Raw genomic sequence first — 15,935 nt, 5'->3', positions numbered from 1 at the left:
GTTGTCCCAGGAAGGAGACCCTGGACCAAACTGCCCTTTCCTGCCATAACTGCAGGGGTGTCTGGAGTTCAGGTCTGGGTGCAAAGGGGAGGGTAGGTGGGGACTGGCAGAGGATTTCCTGAACTCTGTAGGACATCATGGGTCATTCTCTCTCCAGTGAAAGGGCAAATGCTTGTTGAGCAGGTACAATGCATTAGGGACTATGTGAGGAACTTGATGTGTATTAGCTCTTGTAATCCTTAGGACAGCCCTGTAAGCAGGCATTAGAATGGGGAAACTGAGACTCAGAGGTGTTACATGACTTGCCCAAGTTTTCCTAGCTAGGAAGGAAAGAGAAATAGGATTCCAACTACTTCAAACACTTCCCTCTAGAAGCAACATGGGGGCAGAGAATGGCTAGTCCTGCTCTCTGCTGGCTCCTCTGGTGTGTTTGTCAAGGTGCCTGGCACACAGCAGGACTGTGCAAGTGTGTGGTTGAGCCCAGGTCTACGTGTTTCTAAGCCCATGCAAGGTCTTTGAAGGTTCCCCTGAGCTCTTCTTTCTGCCCTGTGGCAGCCCCCTCACCTTCCCTGGAAAGTACTGCTTGGTGGGGGGAGGTCTCGGGTTGACAACACCCTGCCGCCAGCTCACTAGCCCCTTTAGGCCCCGAAGAAACTATTGAGTAATGCATTTTGCTTGGGTTTTGATGATTCGTGATTCATGCTTGTGAGGAAGGCAAGGGAGTGACTCATGCTGATTTAATAAGCCTAGGAATATTCCTGAGAAGTAGCTGATAAAGTGCCGGCTGGCAGCCCACTCCCCCGTGGCTGCCAGCGCCAAGTGCTCAGAAATCACCAGGTTAAACAAGTCTGCAGAAAATTCAATCTTCCCGGCATGATTTTCCTTATTTGAGCTAATAGTATGAGGCGCCTTCCTCCTGGCACTGGGAAGTACACACCAGCCTTGCCGTCTTCCCTGGGAGCATGGGGGAGAAGGAGAGCAAATGCCTTACATTTAGCAGATGCACTAGGAACTGCTAGGACCTCCCAAGGTTTACCTTGTGCCCTTGGAACCAGCAGCTCCACCCCAAGAGAAGCCAGCCCTGTGTCCTAGTGCTGGAATGATGGGGTAGTGTGAGCCAGCCGCCCCTTCTCCACAGGGTACTGAGAACGAGGCCAGACAGCAGCTGTCCTGGCCTCTCGGCCGGCCGTGTCAGGACTAACACACCTGGGTTGGGCCCACTGGGGTCAGGTTACTCACGGTAAACAGGGGCAGGTGGAGTGTGGTGGCCCAGAGGAGCAGGCCAAGGTGGCAGGAGATGGGTCATTTCAAATGGCTCACCAGCAGCCCAGGGGATCCCTGACATCTAGCAGGTATTGACATCGGGATTAACCCTGTGGGTGGATGGTTCCATGCTGGTTCCTCATGTGCCTCTGCGTCACAGTGCTCAGGCAAGAGGGCTGGAGAAAAAAATCAGGGGTGCACCCAACTTGGTCAGTATCTGTGCAGGGATCCTGTTATGGTTGGCAGTCCCTTGCTTTGAAGCTCTGATTCCTTTCAGAAGCTCCTGAAGTTCACAGGAGCAGGTGGGGGTGGATAGGTCACTGGGAAAGGGCAGACCCTGTTCAAAGATAAGATACTTCCTAAATCTGGTCTCCTCTCTAAGTTCTTTGGTGTCCCCCTGCCCCCATATGTGTTGAGCCCCTTGTGGCATGTTAAGCTCAGTGCTGGGACCAGCCAGGGGAACGAGGGTTCTGCCTTCATGAGTATGAGACTGTTTACAGTGCAGCCTCTCCTCCCACTTTCCTCTCTTCTCCCTTCCTCCTATGCATCTATCCATCCAAAAAATGCTATTATGATAACACACATAAAGCATTTAAAATTATGATCAGCTCCATAATTGCTAGTGTTTATTTCATAATTAATATTATTAGGTCAGATGTTGTGGCTCACACCTGTAATACCAGTACTTTGAGAGGCCGAGGTGGGAGGATCGCCTGAGGTCAGGAATTCGAGACCAGCCTGGCCAACATGGCAAAACCCCATCTCTATTAAAACTAGAAAAATTAGCTGGCTGTGGTGGTGCATGCCTGTAATCTCAGCTACTCTAGAAGCTGGGCATGAGAATCGCTTGTACCCAGGAGGCAGAGGTTGCAGTGAGCTGAGATCATGCCACTGTACTCTAGCCTGGGTGACAGAGCAGACTTTGTCTCAAAAAATAAATAAGTAAAAAATGTTTATTGCTGTTATTTAACATCTCTTGCATGCCAGGCAAAGAAAGGTGAATACTGATGCAAATTGGTGAGTGTGTTATGTGAGAGCTAGAAATCCTAGAGCTGGTCTAGCCTCACCCCTCATGCTGCAGATAGGAATACTGAGGCCTAGAAAGAGATGAAGAGGTTGATGGGAGTCTCATAGGGAGGGCATGGCTAGGCCAAGCCTGGAACTCAGGGCTCCCTCTGCCATGGCATGCAGCTGTCATGCTGGGATGGGGTGGTCCGAGGAGGCTTCCTGGAGGAGGTGGGTTTTGAGATGAGCTTTGGGATAAGAGTAGGAATTAGATCAGCAGGAGAGGAGGAGCAAGAAAGGGCAGAGCACAGCAGCCCAGAATGGTGTGGAGGAGGGAACCACAAGGGGAGAAAGGTCAGGAGAGACTGGGTGGGAGGCACCAGAGCCATCTCTGTAGCATCTTTTGATGGGTCCTGCAAAGGCCTCACTGCTCCCACATCCTGCACTCTGCCACTGCCATCAGGTACTTCCTCCCGGCTTGTGCAGATCAGATGGTGGCCCTGGGGCCCGAGGCTCCATCTGCTTGTCGCCTCAGCGCTCATGCTCAGTGGGGACTCATGGGTCCAGGCTGGAAGTCACAGGCCAGGCATCCATGCTGAATGCATCTCTCCTGGGAGAGCAAACCCATTCAGTCATAATTTGCCATTAACCCCTTATATTAGTTTATTGGCCTGCTGCAACAAGTTGCCACATACCAGGTGGCTTAAAACAACAGAAATTTATTCTCTCAGAGTTCTGGAGGCCAGAAGTTCAAAACCTTGGTGTTGGCAGGGTTGACTCCTTCGGGAGGATGTGAGGGGGGATCTGTCCTGCTTCGCTCGTGGCTTCTGGAGGCTGCTGGCAGTCCTTGGCACACTGTGGCTTGTGGCTACGTAACTCTGGTTTCTGCCTCTCTCTTCATATGGTCTCCTCCTCTGTGACATCTCGTCTTTTTATAAAGACACTTGTCATCAGGTTTAGGAAGGAGTCAACCTGGTTTTCACCCTGAGATCTTTAACTTAATTATATCTGCAAAGACTTATTTTTCCAAATAAGTTCATGCTCATGGGTCCTGGGTGGACGTATCCTGGTGGGTGGGGGAGGGGGGCACACCATTTTCACTACACCCCTGGAGCAGTGTGACAGTGTGCCCTTGGGAGATGAGGCACAAGGGAACTTTTGTTGAGATAACAGGATAAGTCTGGGTGAGACATTGCACTGGGGGTCTTGGGCAAATTCCCAGAAGTGTTTGGGCCTTGGCTGTAGAGGCTTTTCTGAGACTGAAGACTCAGGGCCCAGTTCTGAAGTGATGATCAGGGCTTGTTGATAGGCTCCACCATGTTGGGGATGGACCTCTGTGCCCATGGTCCACTTGGGGGCTCATCCAGGGCAGTGCTATCCAGCAGAACCTTCCGTGGTGATAGAAATGTTCTTTAGATCTGAGCTGTGCAACACAGTGGCTCCTACTCCTGTGTGTCTATTGAGCTTTTGAAATACCCACTCTGGCTAGTGCAACTGAGGGACTAGATTTTTTACTTCTATTTAATTTTAATTTTAACTTAGATAGGACTACGGGACTAGTGGCTTCTGTATTGAGCATCACAGCTCCAAAGTGTCTTGATTTCACCCCTTCTCCTTGTCTGTTTTTCATTTCACTATCAAAAATGTAATTTAACACAAGAACTGAAATTGTTCTTTTGTTTTTTTATGTACATAATGCTTACAGTTTTAACTTTTGGCTTAGAGACAGAGGCCAGATGGAGCTGACCGGTTTTAGACCCAGTACAAGAAAGCATGGCCTCCTCCTGGAGTGAAATGGAAAAGAGCAGTGTTTTCCTGTGGACAGTGCTGTGGCTCATGGTTGCCTGGTAGTTAAGCAGCAGAAGCAGCTGGAGAGGCTGCAGTAAAATCTACAGTCACTGGCAGCAAGGAGGTTGCTGGCAAGGTTTCTTAGAGTCAGAAAGAAGGGATGAGAACCCATGTCCACATCCCTGGGCCTTGTTTGGAAGTCTATGAGTTTGGGGTTCTTTGCTGTTTATCATGGTTTCTGGGAAGCCACAGGTGAAATTTGGGTCTCATAAAGCAATTTTTCCCCAAATTACTCCTTGTATTCCTGCTTCCACAGATGGATATTGTATACTATCTTGCTTTAGAGTGAGGATATTTATTTTTGCACACTGTTTAGACATGATCTTAAACAACACTTCATTTATTTACACGTTGGCATGTTTTTGACCCTTCTGGATGAAAAATAAAGTGTTTGCCTGAGAGCAGAAAATCTCCAATGAGGCGGCTCTTCATAGGGTGATGGGATCTTCATGGACTTAAACTATATGGGCTTTAAGCTGAAGCTCATCTCCTTTTCCTTGCTTCTTCCTGGCAAACCAGCCACAGTAGCATCAAGACTCAAAGCACCTGCCTCTGTGCTCATGCTGCATGGGCACCCATGTGTCCAGGCTAGAAGTCACAGGCTAGGAAGAGGAGGAGGTTCTGGGCCTCAGACTCTGCTAATGCAGGCAGATCAGGCCTATTTTAGATAGGGATTTGTAGAGGTGTCTGCTGCTCAGGGTCATGCTAGCACTGCACTGTGTACATGTAAGACACAAATTAGGGATTTAGAGGCGCGGAGGCTGCTGAGTGTTGCTAGGCAACCTTTCAGCTGGGCCTGGAGGTAACACAATCTCTGGGAGCAGCCTGGTAGGAAAGCCTCCTAAGGACAAAACTGAACTTTAAAAACAGTGTCTTCTGCAACTGCACCTGCCTCGCTTGCCTCTAGAAAGGGTGGGGGCAGGTCAGCAGAGCCATGCTGTTATATAAGCTGCTTGGGGGAATTGTGCATCCATGGATTCTTTATTTGTTATGTCTTCTTTTCCTTATGTATTTATTTATATCCCACCTTGTACAAGAGAGGATCTGTGGTCGCTTTCAGAAACACAGATGCTGCAGCAGGACAAACATTAAATAAGAAGAACCTGGGGCAAATGGAAAGGAAGCGTAAGAAAATAGGAGTGTTGTTGGTCACTCAGCAAGGATATTGAGGATTTACCATGTGCTTGGCTCTGTAGGTACAGCAGTGAACAGAAAAACAGTCATGGTTCCTGCCCTCCTGGAGCTTACAGTCTGACAAGAAAGGTGCAGGGGTAGGGTGGGGGAGGCAGGAAGAAAGGCCATCATAGATCCAGTGCTTTTGTTGGGGGTAGGCTGCAAATTAGACTGTGAGTCTCCTGGTGGCCAAAGCAAGAGGTGACTACAATTATGAGGGGTTGGTTGTGTTATCAGTGTTGTGTTGGTAACAGTACAGCAACAGTAGCTTCACCCTACTGTCCTGGGTATGCAGATCATGACACACGTGCCGCCAGGCCCTGTGCAGAGATGCTCCCTTCTCTCCTGCTTCGCTGTCAGCCTCCCTTTGGCACCAGCCTCCTGACTGGGTTCATGTCATCCATGAACTGGTGGCCATCCCTCAAGTGAAGGGCTTGGGTGCTCTTGGGCCCAGCCAGTCCCAGAACTCTTCCCTGCAACCTCCCACTCATATCCTAGGCCAGACTGTTCTCTCTTTCTAGAATGCCATTTATCTCTGTTGTCTCTGTCTTCTGTCCTTGCCCATTTAGGGCCCTTTACAGTTTTTAATGTGCCCTTTACTGATAGCATTTTATTTGCTTCTTCTAGTAATATGGTTTGATTCTGTGTCCCCACCCAAATCTCATCTTGAATTGTAATGCCCATGTGTTAAGGGAGGAACCTGTAATCCCCACATGTCCCAGGGTGGAGGGGAAGTGATTGGATTATGGGGGCAGTTTCCCCCATACCATTCTCATGATAGTGAGTGAATTCTCATGAGATCGGATGATTTTATAAATGGTAGTTTTCCCTGCACTCTCACATGCTTTCTCTCCCCTGCTGCCATGTAAGACATGCCTGCTTCCCCTTCCACCATGATTGTAAGTTTCCGGAGGCCTCCCCAGCCATGCAGAACTGTGAGTTAATTAAACTTCTTCTTCTTCTTTTTTTTTTTTTTTTTTTTTAATAAATTACTCAGTCTTGGGGAGTGTCTTTATAGCAATGTGAGAACGGACTAATACATCCAGCAACCCTGATGAGCTAGCTGTGATCTTAGTCATTTACAGCAAGAGGAAGCAGAGGCACAGCCTGGCCTGGGTTTGCCTGAGGTTCCACAGCTTCCTGACCGCACTTGACTCCTATATTTGGCTTCATCAGATTTGGCATATATGACTTTGCTTATATAGTGGGCATGTAGCTTGCTTATAGACTCGGGAAGAGCCTAATCCTTCTGCTTCTGGCATCTCTCTGGGAGGCAGGCCAGAATTTTATTACCCCTTCCATGATCAGGCCAGGGTCATCCCTTCATCCCATGGATATGAGTATCTGAGGTCTCATTCTCCCAAGGCAGTCCTTTGGTTTGTCTGTCTGTCTGCTCATTTGTTCATTCAGCAAATACGTCTTGAGCATGCCAGGCACTGTGTACTAATCACCCACCATCCTTGCCCTCAAGGAGCTCACAGTTTAGTTGAAGAAGGATCCACACAGGTGAGATGACAGTGCAGAGTAAAGAAAGTGTGAGTGTGAGTTAGGGTATTAGTCAACAGCAGCACTGGGTGCTTAGGGTGACAGGAGGTCTGGGATCAAGACATATGGAATGGTTGTAAGATCTGGACAAATTTAGCCTATTGGTGTTTTTATTTCTGCTGCTGTTGCTTAACACTCTAACTCACACTTACACCTTCTTTATGCTGCACTCTAATCTCACATGTGCTGATCCTTCTTCTAATTGGGCAAAGTTCACTTTAAAGTGCAGGGGCATCGAATGCCATATACCCTTGTATGAGTTACCCATAGAAGCAAGAAAGGCCTTACCTCCTGTATTCTTGAAAGCATTCTTCTATTAATGCAACCTTAATTTGCAGCAGCCTGGTGGTATAAGAGACAGCCTTTATAGGTATGCCTGCATTGTAAGCCTCTTATACAAGAGGAGACTTCTTGGGGCACTTGGAGACATAGGGCCCACTTTTCCCTGAGGATTGTTGAAGAAATCTTGTTTAAGAACATGAGGGCAAGTGCCTTGTGCATGTCCCATTAATGAATGCTGCCCCACTCTCAGGTTACATAGCAGTGGTCTTGGATGGATTTCAATGTTTTGATCCCTCTTTAAAGAAAGCAACCGCAGCTATCCCAATTAGGAATTTGGAAATACCCTTGTGCAGCCGTTGGGGTGGGCGTTGATTGGGCCATTGTGTTATCATTCCACGCATCTCCCAGAGATAGAGACCTGCATAAGTAAAACCATATTTCTGTTCTTTACGATCCAAGGTACCAATCCCAGGACTATGGGGCAGACTCAGGAGGCAGCACATGGGGAACATTCTCAGACTTGGTAAGTAGCTGGCCCGCTGATAGAGGAGATTAAGGTGCTTTTGATCTCTTCTCCCCTAATGACAATGTCTCTAGTTTTAAAAATGACTTGGGGAAATCTTTCTTTGAACAGTCAAGAGGCTGCTTCAAAAAGAGCTCGCCCTGTTTCTAGACAATGTGTCTGGAAAATTATGCTGCTGAATTGTAAATGGAGTTAGATGAATTTTCCCTTCTGTCCCCTTAAAATCATGACTTCGTCCTTTAGATGCATTAGCTGATGACCCACAGTGCACCAAGGCTCCCCACTTTCTCCTGGAGTCAGGCCACCTGTCAAGGCTCCAGCCCCTCAGAGGTTTGCTCTGGACAGTCACATCTGTCTGCATTTGCCTGAGGAGTCGTCTGTATGCTTTAGGGCATTGCTTTGCTGCCATACTCTGCAACCTCCATCCAAACTTTGCCCTCCGCCTGTTATGTTGAGCAGGTAGCCTGGGGAGAGGGACCTCCTGAAGGCAGCAGAATGATGTAAAGGCATTCTGGTGAGATTAAGTCTGGAAGCAGCAATTCCTTGTGCAAGATGTGTGAGGAAAAAAAAAAATATGTGAGTGTTGCTTTGGCCCTGAATGCATGGAGAGCTATATGAATTAGTTAGAACTCAGATGTCAAATCATCAATGAAAGAAAATCTGGCTTAAGTAAACATTTAACCCCTTACTCATGTCTTCATGACATGGAGATTAAAAGTGTGAACTTTAATGTAGACTGCATGGGTTCAAGTCCCAGTGTCTCCAATTACCAGCTGTGTGGTCTTGGGCAAGTCGTTTAATTTTTCTGAGCATAAATTTCCTCACCTAGAAAGCAGCATCTAGCTCAATGAATTTTGAGAAATGAAATAATGCATAAATAAAACACCTGCTTTATCTGCTGTGTGCCCTACCAAATTTTGTTGTTGCTTTGTAATTATAATTATTCGAATGTTATTCTAATCCTTGACTGATTGTTCACAAGCTTTTTACCTTACTTAACTGTGACTAAGCTCCTCGTGCAAGGAGCTATGGGACAAAGAGGGAAGGATGAGATTTCATTTCAATTTCATTAGAAAAGAATAAATGCACAAAAAGTAAAAGTGTGTTTTGAAGCATATAAATTTATACCAAAAGAGAGAGATGATTATTAATATTCATATTTAGTGAGAGCTTCCACATAGGATATCAAAATGCAAGAGAATATTGCTTCCACCCTAACAGTAAAACAAACCAGACAGTTTAAAAAATCACATATTTTAAAGTCTGCCCTGAGGACACAAGGTAACCTAGTGAACTAAAATCAAAAGAATGGCAGCCCCTCCAAAGAAATTACCCTGGGCAGAGCAGCAGGAGGAGGAGGTAACCATCAGAGATGGTAATAAGAAAACAACTGAAATTGTAATCATGTTTTAAGAGCCAAGTATGGGCTAGCATAACGGTTTAGAATTATTGTAAGCTGCAGACACAAGGGGTGTCTCACTCTTGTCCTTTGGCTTCCACTGAGAGCTTACACAAAAAATTTGGGGGCAGAGTAAAAGGATAGACAACTCTTTGTGGTGCAGGTCCTCCCTGTCTGTAGCAAGAGAACTAATAAAATCCCTCCCATGCTCCTGACCTTTTGTGAGTAAGAGGCAGAGGTTATCTGCCACTGGAAGTTCTGGGAGGTGCATACCTGAGGTAGAGGTATACACAAGGCCTGCCCAACACTAAGGCTAGGGCAGGGAAACCAAGAGAAACCCTCATGGACCATGCATGGGCAAGAGTCAGTGGTTATCTGCTGCTGAGAAAGGGGCAGAAAACCAGGTCTTACTCAGGATCTTGCACTGAGTATAAGGCAGCTGTTCTCTACCACTGGGTGAAGGCCAGAAACCGACCCAAGCTCAAGGTTCTGCACTGAGTGTGAGATAATGTCATGTGAGGAAGAGAAAGGAGAGCTAAGAGTGATCCTCTCTAAGGCCCAGGTATGTAGGGCTGCCTAAATAAATCCTTCTGAATGGTGGGCCTTGTGTTAGGCATCAGACAGTAGTATAACAGTAGGAGGGGGCAGGAATGTTGAGAGACCTCTTCTACAGTGCAGAGCCTGCTGAAGTCTAAGGTGGTACAGGAGAATTGAGAGAAACTCTATTACACTAGGCTTCATGCTAAGTGGGAGACAGCAATAGTCCACCAGTAAGAGAATCTGAAGATTGTAGTGCATTGAATGTAACTAAAACAATAGCAAAGTGCAAACCCAGCTCAAATACAGATTAGATAGTAAGCTTCCCGCATTAACAGACTGATAGAGGAAGACAATTCTCCATCTTTTGATGTATTTGCCTCATTGCTACTATTTTTTACATACAATGTGTTGCATTCAATATAAACTTACCAAACACATACACACCCCCAAGCAAACAAATGAACAATGATATGATCGCTTGTCAAGACACAACATAGTCAATAGAACCAGACCAAAGCTGGCCCAAATGTTGCAATTATCAGACAGGGACTGTAAAGTAGCTAAGATAAATATGCTGCAGGATCCAGTGTGGAAAAGGTAGGCACCATGGGGATTTTCAGCAGAGGTATGAAAACTATATAAAAAAAGATCTAAATAGAAATGCTAAAAAATGAAAAAAATGATGTTAGACATGAAAAATTCTGTCAATGAAATTATTAGAAAATTGGACACAGGAGAAAAAAACTTAAAGATACATCAATAGAAATGATCCAATCTGAAACAAAAAGAAAAAAGAATGAAAAAAAATAGTATCTGAGTTCTATGGTATAATATCAAATGTCTTATATATAATTAGAGTCCTAGAAGAAGAAGGTGAGAGAGAACATGACAGAAAAAATATTCAAAGATAAAAGAATAAAACATTTTCCAAAACTAAAGGGTAAATATAAGCCTTACCAAGAAGCTTAGAGAATCCCAAGCGGAATCAGTCAAATTGCTGAAAACAAAGGATAAAGTATGTCAGTTTTGGCTTGCTACAGGAAAAAACAAAAGATCTTGTCAACCTATAATTCTATATCCAATAAAAATATCATTTAAAAATAAAAGTGAATTGAAGACATTTTCAAGCTGACAAAACCAGAAAGAAGCCATCTCTAGGAGATGCTAAAAAGAGTTCTGTAGGCTGAAAGAAAATGATTTCAGATGGAAACCTGGTCCTACAGGAAGAACTTGCATGAATGGAAAACATCAGAAAGAGTGAATAGGTCTATATATAAAAAGTAGTTTTAAAACTTTTTAAAGATAATTGGCCATTTAAAGTAAAAATAACAAAGGAACATGGAGATTAATAGTATTTTAGAATGAAAGTGATAACATAAAGGGATGGGGGAACTGTAAAGTGCTCATGAAGTAATAGAATATTTTTTTGAAAGCAAACTGTAATGAATTAAAGGTAAAGATTGCAGTCAGTAGAAAAATCACTAAAAATAATTCAAAGAGGCATGACTAAAATGTCAGTAGAGGAGCTAAAATGAAATACTAAGAATATATTTCATCCTAAAAATAATAGGAACATAAAAACAAAGAGCGTAAAAGATAAAAACCAAACCAAAATTTGGTTTAAAATCAAAATAGATAATTGCATTAAATATAAAGAGATTGATCTTCCCAATTAAAAGGCAGAAATTGTCAGACTGGATAAAAATGCAAGACTCAACTATAGAAATACACTTTAAATATAAAGACACAAACAGGTTGAAAGTAAAGTATTTGAAAAAGATAACCTGCAAATACTGTGCGTAAGAAAACAGATGAAACTAATATCAGGTGAAGTAGACTTCAAGTTGACACAAAGATATCAGAAACATATTATCATGGTATTAAGGGCTTAATTAATCAAGACCACATAAAAATCCCCAAAGTTTTTGTACCTAATATCAAAGTTCCAACATACATGAAGCAAAAATGGATAAAATTAAAGGACACTATACATATACAATAATAGCTGAAGAATTTAATATACCCTCTCTCAGTAATTAATACACTGAAAAATTAGTTGAGTGTATGGAAGATTTGAACAACACTGCTGATAACCTGATCTAATTGACATTTTTAGATTACTCCACCCAACAGAAGCAAAACACACATATTTCTCTAATGCATGTGAAGCATTTCTCAAAAGAGATCATGAACTGGATCATAAAACAAGTCTCAATAAACTTCTTAGATTGAATTTCTAAGTATATTCTCTGAACACAATCAAATGTAAAGTGGAAATCAATAACAACAAGATACCTAGAAAAATTATTTGAATGTTTGGAAATTAAACAACACATGATTAAATAAACCATGAGTCACAGAAGAAATGAGGGAATTTAGAAAATATTTTAAATTTAATGATAAAGAAAATATTTTGATAATGAAAATCAAAATTTGATAATAATGAAAATAAAAATCTTTGGCATACACAAAATTTAAAGGGAAATGTACAGCTTTAAATGCTCGTATTAGAAAATAAGAAAGGTATAAAATCAATGAACTTTGCTTCCACCTTAAAAAGCTAAAAGAGATGAGTTAACCATAATCAGAGTAGAAAGCAATAAAACAGGAGACAAAAAATCGAGAAAATCAGCAAAAACTGAAATTGGTTTGCTAAAAAGATTAATAAAATTTGATAAACACCTAGGAAAACTACTGAAGATAAAAAGTCAGAAGATACAAATTACCAATATCAAGAATAAAAGAAGAGACATCACTAAATAGCCTACAGACCTTAAAAGGATAGTGTAGTCATATTATAAATAACTTTATGCCAATTAATTCAACGATTTGGATGAAAGGGACAAATTCCTTGAAAAACATAACAAAATGGACCCAAGAAGAAATAGGAAATATAAACCCTATATTCATTAAATAAATTGGGTTTGTAATTTTAAAAACTTTCCACAAACAGAAATCTAGGCCCAGCTAGTTTCTCTGGCAAATTGTTTCAAATATTTAAGGAAGAAATAATATCAATTCGACACCAACTCTTTCAGAAAATAGAGTGTTAGTGAATACTTTCCAACACATTATATGAGACTGGAATTACCTTGATACCAAAATCATACAAGGAAATTAGAGAAAAGAAAGTTATAAACCAAAGTTTTCTCATTATCATAACTAAATCTTTGATGATAAAAATCCTTAACAAAATATTAACAAATTCCCATAATATAAAGAAAAAGATAAAGTAGGGTTTATCTCAGGAATGTAAGGTTGTATAACATTTAAAAAAGCAATATAATTTACCACATTAACTTATTAAAGGAGAAAAATTATAAGGTCATTTTGATGTAGAAAGAGAAACTGATAAATCCCAACATCCATTCTGGATAAGAACTCTCAGCAAACTAAGAATGAAGAAACTTTTTTCAATCTGCCAAATAACATCTACAAAAAAATCTATGGCTGACATACTTATTGGTGATTGAATGCCTTCCTCCACAGATTGGAGACAAGGCAAGGAGGTCTCTCTTACAACTTATCTTCAGCATTTAACTTGGAGTCTTAGACAAAGCAATAATATAAGAAAAAGAAATAAAGGATATATAGATTGGGAAGGAAGATATAGAATTGTCTTACAAGTGACATGATTTCGTACAGAGAAATTCCTAAGGAATTCTTAACTTTAAAAAAATTATTTTAATTTTTGTGGGTATATAGTAGGTGTATATATTTATGGGGTACATGAGATGTTTTGGTACAGGCTACAATGCATAATCCTATAAAATGGGGTATCCATCCCATTGAGCATTTATCCTTTGTGTTACAAACAATCCAATTATACTCTTTTAGTTATTTTTAAATGTACAATTAAATTATTATTGATTATAGTCACCCTCTTGTGTTATCCAATACTAAGTCTTGTTCATTCTAACAATTTTTGGTACCCATTAACCATCTTCACTTCCCCCTACCCTCCCACTACTCTTCTCAGCCTCTGTTAACCATCTCTGTACTCTCTATCTCCATGAATTCAATTGTTTTTATTTTGAGATCCCACAAATAAGTGAAAACATTCAATGTGTGTCTTTCTGTGCCTGGCTTATTTCAGTTAGTGTAATGATTTCCAGTTCCATTCATGTCATGTTGTTGCAAATGACAGAATCTCATTCCTTTTTTTTATGATTGAATACTACTGTACCACATTTTCTTTAGCTACTCATCTGTTGATGGACACTTATGTTGCTTCCAAATGTTGGCTATAGTGAACAGTGCTGCAACAAACATGGGAATGCAAATATCTATTTGATATACTGATTACTTTCTTTTGGGTATATACACCCAGCAGTGGGATTGCTGGATCATATGGTAGTTCCACTTTTAGTTTCCTTGAGGAACCTCCAAACTGTTCTCCATAGTGGTTGTACTAATTTACATTCCCACCAACAGTGTATAAGAGTTCCCTTTTCTCTACATCCTTGCCAGCATTTGTTACTGCCTGTCTTTTGGATATAAGCCATTTTAACTGGGGTTAGATGCTATCTCATTGTAGTGTCAATTTGCATTTCTCTGATAATCAATGATGTTGAACACTTTTTCATATGACTGTTTGCCATGTGTATGTCTTCTTTTGAGAAATGTCTATTCAGATCTTTTGCGCATTTTAAAAGCAGATTATTAGAATTTTTCCTATAGAGTTGTTTGAACTGCCTATATATTCTGGCTATTAATCTCTTGTTAGAGAGTAGTTTGCAAGTATTTTCTCCCATCTGTGAGTTGTCTTCTCACTTTGTTGATTGTTTCCTTTGCTGTGCAGAAGTTTTCTTAACTATAAAGTTTGTCCATTTTTATTTTGGTTGCCTGTGCTTGTGGTGTATTATTCAAGAAATTTTTGCCCTGACCAATGTCCTGAGGAGTTTCCCCAGTGTTTTCTTGTAGTAGTTCCATAGTTTGAGGTTTTAAATTTAAGTCTTTAATCTATTTTGATTTTATTTTTGTATATGGCAAAAGATAGGGGTCTTGTTTCATTCTTCTGCATATGGATATCAATTTTCCCAGCACCGTTTATTGAAAAGACTGTCGTCTTTGTTTAAGTTCTTGACACCTTTGTCAAAAATGGGTTCTCTGTAGGTGTGTGGATTTGCTTCTGGGTTCTCTATTCTGTTCCATTGGTTTATTTGTCTGTTTTTATGCCAGTACCATGCTGTTTTAGTTATGGTAGCTCTGTGGTATAATTTGAAGTCAGGTAACATGACTCCTCTAGTTTTATTCTTTTTGCTCAGGATAGTTTTGTGATTCCATATACATTTTAGAATTGTTTTTTCTATTTCTGTAAAGAATGCCATTGGTATTTTGATAGAGATTGCATTGAATCTGTAGATTGCTTTGGGTTTCCTAAGGGATTAAAAAATAAGTAGAACTAATAATTTATTTTTGCAGTGTTGCAGGATATAATTAAATTATAATTCCATATGTTAGCAATGAAAAATTAACAACGAAAATGTTAAAGTAGTAATTGTAGCATAAAAATTCAGCTACTTAAAGATACATTTAATGAAAGATATAAAAGACTGGAAACTATATAACATTGATGAGAGAAATTAAAGACCTAAATAAATTAAGAGATATATCATGTTTATGAATTAGAAGACTCAACATTAAGATGTCAATTCTCCCAAACTGAGCAATCCTAAATAAAATCCCAGCAAGCTTTTATCTTGGACAAAGTAATTTTAAAATTTATATGAAAAGGCAAAGGACCTAGAATAGCCAAAACAATATTGAAAAAGTAGAACAAATTTGGACTATTTACCCTACTTGACTACAAGACTGACAACATAACTACACAAATCAACACAATGTGGTATGGATGAAAGGATGGGTTAATAGATAAATGGAACAAAATAGAGTCCATGCATAGACTCAAGATATATGGGAAAGTGATTTTTGACAAGGGTGCCAAGGAAATTCAGTAGTGAAGGAAAATCTTTTCAACAAATGGTACAGAAACAACTAGATATTAATTTGAAAAAAATCTTTGTTCTTGCCTCTAATAATATAGAAAAATCAGTTCAATATGGGTCATTGATCTAAATGTAAACACTAAAGTGATAAAATTACTAGAAAAAAAACAGAGTATTTTTGTAACCTTGAGGTAGCAAAGACTTCTTAAAGAAATCATGGAAAGTACAGGCCATAAAAGCAAAACTTGATAAATTGGGTTTCAACAAAATTAAATCTTTCTGCTTATCAAAGACACTGTTAAAACAAATGAATAGGCAAGCCACAGATTTCTCAACACACGTCTGACAAAAGACTTCCATTTGGAATACATGGAGAATTCCTGCAAATCAATGATAAAAAGACAAACGA

At 40.9% G+C, this 15,935-nt stretch overlaps 1 long non-coding RNA gene across 6 annotated transcripts in view; it reads left to right on the top strand.

The window, feature by feature from the left end:
- The window catches only part of PITX1-AS1 (PITX1 antisense RNA 1), a 233,434-nt gene that overhangs the window by 135,331 nt on the left and 82,168 nt on the right, over positions 1 to 15,935 (top strand). For 5 of the 6 annotated variants that reach the window (XR_011624663.1, XR_011624664.1, XR_011624666.1 and 2 more), the window contains one exon: positions 7,576 to 7,639. This is a non-coding gene — a long non-coding RNA (PITX1 antisense RNA 1). Of the gene's footprint in view, positions 1 to 1,280; positions 1,353 to 7,575; positions 7,640 to 15,935 lie in introns of those variants that run through there. The other variant, XR_011624667.1, reaches the window with a different exon arrangement.

The sequence above is a fragment of the Macaca nemestrina genome, chromosome 6 (assembly GCF_043159975.1).
Source record: "Macaca nemestrina isolate mMacNem1 chromosome 6, mMacNem.hap1, whole genome shotgun sequence".
Lineage (NCBI taxonomy): Eukaryota > Metazoa > Chordata > Mammalia > Primates > Cercopithecidae > Macaca > Macaca nemestrina.
This window is presented reverse-complemented; position numbering and strand designations above follow the sequence as displayed.